Here is a 13931-nt window from a genome sequence, read left to right on the forward strand (position 1 = left end):
TAAAATAGATCATTGCATTCCGATTTTCTAGTTTTCTAATGAAATGACATAATGAGCAAACGACAGTGTCCTTTATGTCATGTTCTGGCTACATAGTACAAAACAAAACTGGTACTTTTTGAGAACAGGACTGGATTTTCTTTTCTTTTTCTTTTTCTTTTTTGCTAAAGCTGTTTTATGACATGGTAGGAACCTTAACTACCGCAATTTGTGTGATTTACTGAACTTGGTTCGCATGGGAGAGCCCTGAAGGCCTGATCACAAAGGCTCCTTGAGCTCCAGAAAGTTGTAAATGAAGGTAAATGTTAAAGAATGAAATCCAACCCAACCCACCCAAAAAAGATTGATTCAAGGAGATATCGGGGTGAGGGGAAGGTAAGAAAGCTCCAAAAATGACCCAAAGATTTCTAGGACTGTTTGCTTCTCCCTTTCAACAGCAGTGACTGAAAGGTAGGATTAGCCATCAGAGAGACTAGAGTGGGGGTTTCCTCACCAGTTTCCAGCTCCCAACCCCTAGACCATCCTGCTGTTTCACCTTCATTTTAAAAGTGTACTTGCCTTTCAGACCCTGCTCAGTCCTGGCCTGAGGCTAGAGTGGCAAAAAGAGAAAACAGACATACAAATGCACTCAGAACAGGTTTACATGCATACCCAGGCAAACACATGCAAGAACACATGTGCATGTACAACTTGGAAACAGGAAGGACCTAAGTTCAACTGTCCCTTCCCACCTGTGTGGCCTTGGGCCAGTAACAGCCTCTCTGGATTTCTGTCAACTTCTCTTTGAAATGAAAAAGTTGGATTTCAATGACTTTAAAAGTCTCTTCCAGGTGGCACAGTGGATAGAGCACTGGTCCTGAATTCAGGAAGACCTGAGTTCAAATCCCACCTCAGACACATAACACTTACTAGCTGTGTGACTCTGGGTAAGCCACTTAACCCCATTGCCTAGCCAAAAAAAAAAAAAAAAAAGAAAGGAAAAAAAACCAGGCTCTTCCTGTTCTAAACCTAGGCTTCTATAGTACTAGGTTCTCCAAGGTCCATTCCAGTTCTAGAACTGAGATCAAATAAGGATTTATTACAGGCATTTATTAAGCACCTACTATGTGCCAGATACTTCATAAACAAATACTACTGTACTTGATCCTCACAATTACCCTGGGAGGGAGGTGCTATTATTAGTCTCATTTTTCAGTTGAGGAAAATGAGACAGACAAAGGTTAAGCGACTCGTCCAGGGTCACAAAGCTCTTAAGTCTTTGAGGCCAAATTTGAACACAGATTCTCCTGATTCTAGACCCAGAGTTTGACACTGTGCTAACTAACCACCTCTGATAGAGGAATTTGGAGTCAAGAAAGTCTGAGTTCATACTCTATCTCAGTCACTTAACCTCAGTTTCTTTATCTGTAAAGTAGGGGTAATAATAGCACCTATTTCACCGAGTTGCTTCAATAATCAAATAAAATAATATACGCAAAGCACTTTGCATACCTTAAAGGCCTTTATAATGTTAGCAAATGATGTTATTATACATAGTATCACTCTCATTCTTTGATCCCTATGAGTTCTCTCCTCCAGATGAAAAAAAAAATCTAGACTTGTTACCCACAGGTAGAACATTAGGCACTCCAGCCTTCCATTGATCACTCAGCAGCCCCAGAACTGAGGAAACAGGGAGGGGGCTAAAGACTCAGGATCTTGCTAGAGATGCCTATGCATTTGGGAGGGTGGTTTCAAAAACAAAAAGACTTGGAACTAAATAGGTAAAAAAACCAAAACAAAACATTCTTGCTTTGACTAGGATTGGTCTTTGATGGTTCCCTCCAATAGACAGGGTGAGCCCAGACTATAAAAAGTGCCACTTCTGGAGACCTTCCCAACTCAACTTCCCCTCCCTACCCAGATCTCTATTGCACCCTATTTTTTTCTGCCACAGATAGTTGGATTTGCAGGCAGGGACTTGACAACTCTATGGCCTTTCTAACATCGTTATTCTTTCTGAAGTGGGAAATATGACAAAAGCTGCTTCATTCCTCATGCCATGGGCAAACAAACAGGTCCAGATAGCTGATGCCCTCAACATGCCACCTATTCCATGGACCCTGGAAGCTGGTGAGAACAGACTTCATAAAAGAGCAACAATTTGATGGCCAGCATCCCTCCCCACTCTGCCCCTTTCCCCTGGCTGAAGTGAAAGAGGTTGAACATATGAAAAGCAAATCTTCCTCCCTGGTGTGATCCACTGCCTTCCAACTAACCTGCCTGGCCTGGCTTGTCTTTCAGGAATACAAGCAAAATGAGCCTGGTTTGGGAGAGCCTTCGAGAGATGCCTTTATCCACTTTCATGTTCTGTCTTCCTTTTCTAATCCCACCGTATCATAGATTTTTTGTTTAGTTTTTAGAATTGGGAGAGACCTTCGAGTCCAATCTAATCCAAACCTTTCACTGAGAAAGAAGGCAAGGCCCAGAAAAGAAAACTGACTTGTCCAATGTCACACAGCTAAGTTAACGTCAGAAAAAGAAGTGGGATCCTCACTCACCGGCCTTCATACTGCCCACTGCCTCCTGCCCCCTGCTACTAGTCATCATCAACCACACATTGCATCTTAAATGCATAATATATTTTCATCAGACATTAAAAAAAAATTGCCTTATCCTGCTAAGTCTGAACAACAACTGTAGTAATATAGGTAGGGGAGAAGGTTGAGGGTGAGGGTAGGAAGGGTTCCTGGGAGCATGAGAACATGTTAATTTGGGCCTAAAATGCCCAGAAAGTATGTTAGGGTGAGGGGAGTAAAATTGTTTCCCTTAAATTAACCAGGTAATTGCCTCTGCCTCAATTATCCATTTCCCATCTAGTCATTTTGGGATTCACGAAGACAATGATCAAAATATTCTCATGATGTCTCTATGACCACCTTCCTCTCACTAGACCTCGGGAAAGAGCAGAGGACCTACGTTCAGAGCCACTTCTTCCAAAGTAATGGAACTATGATCCTGACGAGAAAAAGGAGATGAAAGAGATTGTCATTCAGGGTCCTGTAGCTGAGGGTGCTAGAAGAACTGAAGAGAGATGTCTCCCTTTCCACACAGATTCCTCCCCACCCCCAGGCCATTTCCGTGGCCTTAGGCACCTAGCAACCACCATTGGGCCTAACTCTCAGACCAAAGAGTCTGAGGGACCCTTTCAGATAGCGAATTCATTTGATCAATAGAAGGTGTCAGTCAGGGGTGTGCTGGGGACCCGAGTGGCAGCATGTGATTTGAAGAATATTTAAAAGTAAATAATCACAAATCCAGGATAAACATATCTTCCTCACTGCACAGAATCTCAAATCATCAATCCAGATCCAGTAATTACTTTTTTTTGACAATAACTCAGAACTCAATTTAGATGTTCTGGTCTTTATTGGGAAGGCATAAAGAAATATTTTGCTCCTAAGAGAAAATGCCTCTCTAAGAATGATAGGATTTTCTAAGGCTTATTTTCCTTTGCTCTTCCTCACATTTCAATGAAATGCAGTGTTCCATTATTTCCAATGAAAAACTACACAACAAAAATAATAATAACACTTAGGAACTCAAAATTATCAGCTCAAGTTAACCGCCATAATAAAAATCAGAGTTGAATGGAGATAAAATATGAGTGTGTGTGTGTGTGCATGCATGTTAATTATTTCTGTTCACTCAGAGTTTGGTGCTTCTTTCCCTGATGTTTCCTTTGGAAATGTTTTTCCTCCCATGATCTTACCCACCCCCTCTCAATCATGTAACAATTGTACATTTATTAGCAGAATGGTTTCTATAATGGTACCTTGAAAAGTCCACCTTCAATATCAAACTCTCAGAGGCTCAGTTTCTCCCAAAGATACCTCTACTTTTTACCTTACTGGCCCTTCCCACCTTGGAGAGGACTGAGTTCTCTGTCAGTAGAAAGCATGGCCCTCTACTAATCACATTTGTCTGAAGACAGACTTTCTCTGTCTCAACTTTGGAAAGCAGTTGTTTTCAGAATTGGAAACAGCTTATGAATCAAGATGCAGAATGGCCATGTGATAATGTATAACCTTATTTAGAGGAGATAAAATATTCTCCCGGACCAAACCATGTTTCAAAATGATTATGAATTATTCGAGCAGGGCGTTTGCGAAAGGGTTATAAAAACAGCCATAATATATTTTTTTCCCCTTAGATTCTAGAATTACCAGTGTGACAGCTAATGCAATAATGATTTGTCCCAAATGCCAGTGTTTAAGCTGTAGAAAGCTGATTTTATACATTTTTCCAGTAGGCCGCATTGTAGCTAATGAAATTAAACACACCAATCGCATTTGTCCCCAGGGGACGAGGAACTCGACACACCACTGGTTTATTTTTTTATTAAAATAAATTGCAGCCGGCAAGATGTACTAATTGCATACAGAATTGAAAAAGAAACATTCCATTGATATAATTAAGCCAATTTTCATGGACAGAAATAGTTATAGTGGATATAAAGTAAGCAGAGCATTCACCAGACTCGGACTTTCCCTCCCCTTCCCCCCACAGAATGTTAACTATTGTACAAATATGGAACTGACAGTCTTATCTGAGGAGGATGATGAAATTGACACATAAACTCCAATGCTGGGTATTGTCTCTTGTAATCTTGGTGAGAGAATCGACAGAGAAAGGCAGAGGGGAGAGAGAGAAAGCACCCTCTGGAATGATATGTGATTCTAATGCTTGAGGGACTTTTGCTTTCAAAGTTCCTTGGAGTGGGAGAGAGACCCTGTCAACGTCCTGTTTAAAAGACAGCAATGATCGAGAAAGTAGAAAAGGCAGTGTAGAGAGGTGATGACCATTCACACACAGGGGTCCAGAAATGACCTTAAGATGGCCTCTGGAAGTGGTTCTAACTGTGGCAGGGATGGAAAACCAGCCATGAGTAGCTAATAGTTGATTTCCAGGGTGCCAGCCATAGCACCTTCTGTCTGTGTGACCCAAAGCCGAAATATTAGCAGTGGACTCCCAACCCTAAGTTTTCCTGAATTCAAGGTTCAGAGCTAAAGGGATGGAGAGAATGCCAGGCCGTTAAAAAAAAAATGATCGGGGTAAATGGAGTACAAAAGTCTCCAACATTTTTGATCCCCCCCCCCCAATACACCATGCCAATCATTAGGCAAGGGGAGCAGAAATTCCAAACCCGGAGACCTAACCCTGGTTAAAGGTCACTTTCACTTTTCCTACTTAGCAGGAACAAGCCCTTTTTTTTTTTTTTTTTTTTACTCTAGGTGGCACTTTGGGGATTAAAGAAGGAAAGGGAGGGAAATCTATGTAGGATGAGGGAAGGGGTTTCCAGTCTGTTCTTCTTTGTTCTGAAAGTGAAGAGAGAGAGAAAGGCCAGGGGCATCTCAAACACTCAAGACTATGCCAGAGGTTGGGTTTAGTATTTCAATTTGCAAAATAAAGTTAACTCAAGTTTTGCAATTATGTTTCAGTCAGAGATTTTTTTCAACCCCTTTAAAAAGGTGTTGGGGGGCAGTTAAGGAAGACCTAATATACGAAGGGAATTTGAGTTGGTAAATGTGTTTGAACTTGGAAGTGTGAAACACCAGAAATGATGTCTGAAGGCTGCCCCAAGGGCCTTAAAGGAAGGTCTTGATGTGTTTGTGGGTAAAAGCCCTTCGGAGATCTTTCCTTATTCGACACACCCGGTTTTCCCATGGACTCGCTGTGTGGCCTTGGACAACTTGCTTAACCCCTCTGTTTCTGAGTCTTCTCACCTTGAAAACTGAGCGATGGCTGCCCTCAACGCTTTCCGAGGATATTGTGGGGAAGAGTGAGATCATGTCTGCGAGAGGGCAGAGGGAGAAAGTTCTCCGGGTGGTAATGAACTTCTGGGAGTTCTGACCGACAGAAGACGGCAGACTGAACCTCGTACTCGGTCAGTCACATTCACCTCTAGGGCCCCTTCTACTCTGACCTGCACAGACTTCGAGATCCACTTTGAGATTGGTATTTGGCACGGGGGACAGGCAAACTATTGTTGCCTTCGGGGTTAGCCCCTCACCTGATCCCTCTGTCCCAGCTGCCTGCCTAGCCGCCCTTCCCACTACACCCCCCCCAATCCTGTAGACTGAGTTCTGAGCCCAGGCCCGGTGGCGCCCATCCCTTCCCTACCCTTCAGGCCTGGCAGGGGGAAGTCGCCAGTCCCAGGAGAACTGATGCTGTAAGGGCCGAGTCAGTGTGAAGCGTAAAACCGCGGAGATTTATTTGCTGGAGCCGGAGCAATCAGACTTCCCCCTGTACCCAGCGTCCTCTCTAGCCTCTTTCCTAAGGAAAGATTTAGAGTCCGCTTGGGCCCAGGGTGCCAGGAAGCGAGCAAAGAATCAAGCGAGCTGGAGACCTGCGGCTCTGGAGGAGCAGGTGTGGGTTGTGCGAGCCGCATTCCTGCAGCCCTGGGAGCTCGAAGCCCGGCTAATGGGGAGTCTGCGGGTGGCGGCCACTGACTTAGCCTGAGCTGCCTGAGCTCGGGCTTCGCGACCCCGAGCCCTGCTTCCTGGGCTGCGTGTTCTGACCACGACGCTCTGAGCCAATCTCTGCCGCGACCAAGAGTAAGCAAGCCTCCGCCTGGCGCCCGGCCGACTCGGGGCTGTAGGCTGAGCTGCTTTGGTAGAAGCAAAGCAGGAGCCTAGCTCAAGTTCGCCCCGTCCGGTCTGAGGAACTGGACTGGAGGAAGGGGACCCTGGGGATTGACATCTTTTCCCTAATCCTGGGGACTAACTGGAGGCAGGAGGAGGCCAGAACCCCTAACTAGGGGTGTGTGTGTGTGTGTGTGTGTGTGATGAAGTCAGGGAGGATGGGGGGGGCTGGGACTGCCTATTTCTTTTCTTCCTCTCGTTAAGTCTGAACTGAGTCTGAGTGCTGATTCTTCAGTTATGTTAAAAAGTTTCTCCCTCCTGGCTCACTCTGAGTGTATTCCCGAAGGACTTAGACGTGTGGAAGAAGTGTAGATGGTGTGCGCTTGTGCCCTCTCCTCTGTGTGTGCGGGCGCGTCTGTGAATCAATGTATGCGTGTTAACCCCCACCACCCTCGAGCATCATCTGAGCCTCAGGGCCCAGCAAGACGGGCCAGAATGCACCCACTGGCCCCTACCGGCTTTCAGTTTTAATGTCCGTTTTGGCGAAATCCTAAAGCTCGGTCCTGGTCCACACCCTTTCCCCCCTCTTTCCTTTCCCATCGCACCCTGAATATTTTTCATTCTGGGTCTCCTTTCCTGGGCAGGTGAAGCCTGGGTTGCCCACCCGCAGTACAGAGAATAAATGCTGGGGAACACGGGGTCTCCTGATAATCGAGATTTCCTTAACTTTCGAAAGTTCCTTTCTTAGATTGGGAAAAGAAAAACAAAAAGAAAAAGAAAAAAAAAGGATAAAGGAAACTCTAGTTGTTTCTGTTTTTCTCTGTCTGTCATCGGGATGCTGCCCCTGACTTCTTGGGCAAGATTGAGTCAAAACCTAATAAATTGTATTTAGAGCTATTTGAAATAAATTTAAAAAAACACACCTAAATTGTTCAAAAGATTTTTAATCCTGGATAATTTTTGTTGAAACTCTAATTATACATCACCTTAATTACCAGATCAGAGCCCCCCAAGGATCCTTAATTGCCTAATTGAATAAAACAGGGGGTTAATAGCGGCCAGGCACCGAATAGAAAGGGAATGATATTGGCCAGGTCTCCCTCGAGGGGGCTGATTAGAGGTGGGGTAGGGAAAAGCCAGTGCTGGTGATGAGGCGGGGGGAGGAAAGAAAGAGGTTTAGTCTCGATTCACAAAGCTAATTCCGGCCCCAGCCTCTACTGGTAGAACGCCCCTCTCCCAAACTAGTCTCTCCTCTCGGTCCCCCCGCCCCCTCCCCGGCCTTCGGAAGGCTGTAGTTTACAGAGAACAACAGCCACTGAGCCTAATTCGAGAAAAACTAATATCTAAAATGCGGAAACGCCACTATGTCTTTGTAATAGGGAATCGGGGGCTTTTCTTTGAAAGGGACAGAAAGAAATTCACTTGGCCACCAATCCCTCTACCTACCACACCAGAAGAGAAACACTCACGAGAAGAAATATTTGGCTACCACACCCCTCAGCACCATTGATACACAGGTCTTTCGCTAGAGCTCTTGGGTTCAAATGTAACCCCATTCCTCCCTGGGGTGATCAGGAATGGGGTTTCCTGGCAGGAGACTGTAAGGGTTATCCCTAGGGGAACGGTCCGAGCTGGGCTTGGGTGGAGGGCCAGGTCCCGTGCCCTCCAGGGGAGGAATTGGAACTAAGGGGATTGAAAGACAAGCTCAAAATCTTTCGAGGGTCAGACACCTGCCCAATTCTCCCTGAATGCGTCAAACTGGAGAGAACCTCGGAATCGTTTCCTTTTCCCCTCCCCACTAAGATCTTTCTACTACTAAGGCTCAGAGAGAAGGGAGATCTCCACTAACCTTATTCAGAAGCAAGCGCTTGGCATGAATTTGGGGTTCCAGGAGGTGAAGACTGGATCCTAAGGACCCCCCAGTGGTTGCCCCTACATAAGCTCTAACTTTCCTACATCCTGACTCGGAGGGGTTACTCCCATATGCTTCTCTAGCAGCATCTGGGTTAGCGTCTCATTGGGGCTCTCCTATACCACTTGGAGAGGAGGTTAATAGAAGGGGAAATACTGACCCTCGAAGCCCCCTGCTATCCTAAAAGGGGGCTCCCCTAGCCTCATTCACTCTACTGCAAAGCCTGGATGAGTCTTCCTTAACTAAAAAGATTGCAAAAGCTGGTCGCGATTGTTAAAAGCAGGTCCTGTGGCTGCGGTCTCATGCTAGGAGCTGTGCAGAGACCGTGGAGAAGTCATTTAAAGCGTTGGATCGCACCCTGGCCGAGGCCTTGCTCGGTCCCTCCTTACTTTCCCCTGCACTAGCCCCTGGTCCCGGGGCTCGTTCCCCCCAGCCTGTCCAGCTGAGTGTGAGTCCTTTCGCCCCAAGCGGGGCTAACCCGGCTCCGAGGGACACAGCCCACCAGAGCCAGGCAACAGCTCCCCCTGACCCGAGTGTCTTCTGGAGGGAACGGGGCAGAGTTGGGGGCGCCGCCAAGGGGCAGCTCTTTCAGAGGCTCGGTGGAAGGGAAGAGAAAAAAGAGTCGGGAGAACAGGGGGCAGCGTGTGGGCCCGCTGCCATAGGCGACCCGGCAGTTCCACTGAGTTGGGGGAACCAGTGTGATCCCAGCATTCCTGGGTGAACAAAATGCCCAACTCAATCCAACCCTGGGTTCCTGGCTAAGAGAGAGGTAGTCGGAGAGCTTTCCTGGAGAAGGCACATCTTTGCATCCCTGGTTCCTGGGACCCAATGGGTCTGCAACTAAGTCTTCTAAACGTTACCGGTGTCCCTCGCGTACACAAGCACACAAACTGTCTACAGCTCACTCTCGTCTCTGCCTGTTCCCTGGCCCCCAGGCTCTAATAGCTTTGGAGGAAGTCCTTTGAGACAAGCAGGGCTGCGGAGAATGTTTAGGAAGAACCCCAGGGAGTGAGCCAGTCCCAAAGACCTAGAGAAGGAGGGCGGGGAGACATTGAAGCCTCCGGACACCCTTTCCCCCAGAGCCCATCCAGGCCTGCAATGTCTGGAAAAGACCTCTTGGGGACGGGGAGAAAGCCCGGTGGGAATGTGGACTCGGGCTAGAGTCCCGGGACCCCCGCTTTCCTTACAAGGAATACGGAACTAGAAGCCCCAACTAAACAATATCAGTGAGATTCGGATAGAAGACTCCAAAAATGGGGCTTTCCTCCTTTTCCTCCTCCGCTAGCCACCCCAAAATAGACGATCCACTAGGCAGAGTTATTATAGTTGTGAGTAGGAGCTGGGGACTGATCTGGACAGGTCAGTTATGAAACAGCCCCAAGAAGTGAGCAACCTGTATCCTCATCCCCACCCAGGAGGTCACAAGGAAGATGAAGCTAAGTCCCAGCTCTGAGTTGGGTGAAATGGGTCCGCTTTGGAAGTTTGAAGAAATAAGCTTTCAGCTTGGACTAAATGATTTCAGGGAGATGAGAAGGCGTCAAGTGGGGGGAACTCAGTAGGGTTTTCACCCTCCGGGGCCAAGAGCTCTTCGTTTGGGAAAAAGGAAGCACTGGAAGCCACGGAGGCTCCCGAGAAGTAAGCGCTGCAGGAGATGGGATCCCCCTCCCGGAAACAGAAACGAAATTCCAGCTGATGGAGCCCATCCCCCTGTGTTTTCTCCCACCCTCTCCTCCTGTGGGTCTCCCGGCCTCAGCACTCAGATGCTACCGTCTCTTGAGGTTGTCCAGAACCTTTCGGTTGCTGCAAATAGGAGCCTCTAACTTAAAATAATAATAAAAATAATCATAATAAAAGAAAACTTTCCCAATTATCTCTCCTGGAGAAAGGAATCGGGGCTGAGGTGGCGTTTTGGAAAACCCTTAAGGGAAACTGAGATCTGAGGACGCCAAAGACGTCCTAAAGGTCAGCTGGGTCAAGGAGACTCGGGTAAGGTAGGCCCAGGCCCAGCACACACTCCCAGAAACTCTCCTCTATCTGCACTGGCAGCTGCCAAAGCTGTGGATTTTGCCACGATGGCAGTCGCCATCCACTCGTGATCCATTTCCCTGCTTCCCCGTTCCTTCTCTTTCCAACTCCTGCCCAGTCAATTTCACCAACGTGGATCCAGGTCGAGGCTCAAGAGGTGGAGGTACAGACCCGGGGGGGGGGGGGCGGAGAGAAGAAGCAATAGGACCATGGGGAGGGCAAGCTGCTCTCTTTCCTTTTTGCAGTTACCTAGCTCAACCATCTCCAAATCAGACAATAGAGCCAGGTCCCTGGGGACCTCCACATCTGCTCAAAATAGTGTCCAATGAATTGGATTTCTATGGTAGGGTATGAACCGAACACAGCCACCAGTCTCTCCACATTCCTGCCTTAGCCTCTGCCACCTTGCTTCTCTCCGTGCCCCAAGCACAACTCAGGTGGAGCCTCCAATCGCTGTGCCAGTGTCCGGGTAGGAGTAGAAGTAGGGGCACTGCTCCGAGACTCCAGGAGTCGGCACACTGCTTGTGCTAGTGTGCACCGGGATACGGGGATGTATGTGTGTTCCTGCGTCTGGGTAATGTATCCCCAGCTACAGAGCCGCACACGCGGCCGGAGCCTGCTTGTTCACAGAAATACTCTTGGGAGAGGCGAACCTTCGCTCGGAGCTACTGTTCGCAATAGCTATCCTCGAAATCCTCAGCAGAGACCCCATAAACCGGAGGGCTTTTGCCTTGTATGAAACACCTGATCTTAATCAGACCTTAGTCCCACCAAAGAGAGACAGCACTTTCTACTTTGTGTTTGCTTGTGCGTGTGCGTGTGCGTGTGCGTGTGCGTGTGCGTGTGTGTTGGAGGGAGGAAAGGGGGGGGGCAGGCAGAGAGAGAGAGAGACAGAGAGAGACAGAGAGAGACACGAGAAACTCCTGTCCCGGGCCCTGGAGAGCAGACAGAGACTCAGGCTAAAGTTACCAGCGAAGAAGAACGCCCTTCTCTGGTTCAGTGGCTAGCTGCGTCCAGCTTGGAGGGTATGCTCAAACTCAGACCTCTGCCGCCTGCCTGGACACCCGACCCCCTTTCTCGGGCGGACGTTGCCTGACCCTTGAGCATATTTCCAAAGAACCCCGTAGGCTTCTCTCTGACTTGTCCATCTTTTCAGTCACTCTTATACAGATGTGGGTTGCGGGAGTATCTGGGTTTTCCTATGGTGGAGAAATCTTGAGAATGTCCCCCTAGAAGCAGATTATACACACGCAAGCGCGCGCGCACACACACAAACACAAACGCACGAGAACACACGCCTTGTTTCTATCAAAGTCAGAAACCCTCAGCCCACCTTCTCTGGTGCTGGTCACAAAACACAGAAAAGGGCCCCAGGGTCCCAGCAGCTCCAGGGAGCTCGGGAAGGCGCCATAAATCCGGCCTCGCGCGGGGTGGCCGGGTCTAGGTAGGCCGTCTCTTTGCGGCTTGTTATACTCGGACACTTGCAGCGCTAAGCACCAGGCCGGGAATGGAGGCGGCAGCAACAGCAGCCGCAGTTGCAGCCAAGCCGCAGGCTGACCAGGGTCATTCTTCAGCCCCAGGACCCTACTGAGAGATAGGGTCTGAGGGAGAAGGAACATTCATTAGACTGTCTTTAAACCCAAAGTCTTTCCCACAGCTGCAGTTACTGCCTTCTGCAGCTACGTGCCAGCCGGGGCCGCTCACTCCGGGAGCTGGGCTAGGGGCTTTCGGGGGCCAGCGCGCCTGGGCTTCCAGGTCGGCCCCTGTGCCTACAAAAGCAGCGACCACTTCCAAACCCGCTTCCTATAAATGGAGGATCCAGGGACCCAGTGCTCCCCTAGGGCAGGGAGTGGGGCTTGTCAGAGGAAAGAGGCAGAAAGAAAGCGCAGGAAGAAGAGAGCCCAAATGAACTCCCAACCCGTGTCCAAGGGTCCTCGGACGCCCTGCCCCAGAGAGCTTAGCCTACTGCTCTCCGACTCCTGGAGGAATCAAGAGACGAGCAAGGAAAACCGAAGGACGTTCCCACCAGACACGGGGTCGGAGTTCGGTCGGGGGAGATGCGCAGCCTCCAAGGCCATGCTGCGCGGGAGAAGGCAGCCTCCAGGGCCAAGACCTTAGGGCCAGTGCAAGAGAGAAGATGAAAGCAGGAAGGACCTGCCTCGCTTCCAGGAGGGCAGACTAACTGGAAAAGGAGCCGAGGCCATGGACACCGCATCCAGCCAGAGCAGCTGGGGAAAGCGTCAGCGCCGAAGCGAGAACTCCGGGCCTCCTTCGCCCCAACCGGGCGCGCAGCCCAGACTGCAGGAGCCGGACTCACCTGGCCCCGGCCCTTCTCCCCCTCGCACCTGCCCTACTTCCCCAATCTTCGGCCTTCCAACCCTGGGGGGACTTGCCTACGTACTGATAACACAGGAATACCGAGCCCAGCTTTGTTTAAACTGCCTCCCAAACTTCCGGGCTAGGGAGCAGAGTGGCTGTAAAGAGATGGCGGAGAAGGGAGACAGATAGGTTTCTCCACAGAAACGCCAAAAACTTGTCGGCGGAAACTTGGGCTAAGCTGGGAGGGGCGGGAGGGGCACTGAGGGACCCGCGGGCAGGGTTCCCGGTTGAAATCTTGGGACATTTCCCCAAGGCAGAACGAAACAGAAAGTAAGGGCGCTTTTGACAGCGCAACTCTCAGCGTCTATCCCAAGTTTCAACAGCAGAACTAGTCAGGCTCCCGGACTCACAGCACGGCTGGCTCCGGGCAGGCAGGGGTGAGGGCAAAAGCTGGAGAGAGCGAGGACAGAGAGAAGAGAAAGAATGGAAACACACACACAAACACACACACAGAGACAGACACAGACACACATACACACACACACAGAGCAAGCGAGAGTGAGAGAGATCTAGAGAGAGCAAGGAATACATAGGACTAAATCGAAATCTCACCACCCCCTAAATAATTTCCGTCCCCTTTTCACCCAAACTGCCAAATTTTCACTCTGCAAGCCTCACTCTCTTTATATTTGGGAATAAACATAACAACAAAAAATTCCATCCCAAAGCAAAAGTCTCCATTTTTTTCCTAGCCTGTTCTCTGCACCACCCCGCAACTTTCCTCAATAATTGTCCCTTGAACTGCTGAAGAGCTGTTTCTCCCCATCTCCTTCCCTTCTCGGTCTCTCCCCCACCCCCCCAGCCTTAACTCTCCCCTCTTCAGTCTGTTGGATGCCAAAGGCGGTGCTCTAGCGCCCACTATTTCAAAAGCCCGGTATAGGATTTGACCAGGACTGAGAACCACTGAGGGAGAGAGAGAGGGAGAGAGAGAGACAGAGAGAGAGGGAGAGAGAGAGAGAGAGAGAGAGAGAGAGAGAGAGAGAGAGAGAGAG

The 13931-nt window shown here is 49.1% G+C and overlaps 1 protein-coding gene across 1 annotated transcript in view; it reads right to left on the bottom strand.

Moving 5' to 3' along the window:
* The window catches only part of LOC114029452 (PR domain zinc finger protein 16-like), a 217676-nt gene that overhangs the window by 202751 nt on the left and 994 nt on the right, over window positions 1–13931 (bottom strand). The window lies entirely within an intron of this gene.

Source organism: Vombatus ursinus, unplaced genomic scaffold (genome assembly GCF_900497805.2).
Source record: "Vombatus ursinus unplaced genomic scaffold, bare-nosed wombat genome assembly UNPS02014932.1, whole genome shotgun sequence".
NCBI classification, from domain to species: domain Eukaryota; kingdom Metazoa; phylum Chordata; class Mammalia; order Diprotodontia; family Vombatidae; genus Vombatus; species Vombatus ursinus.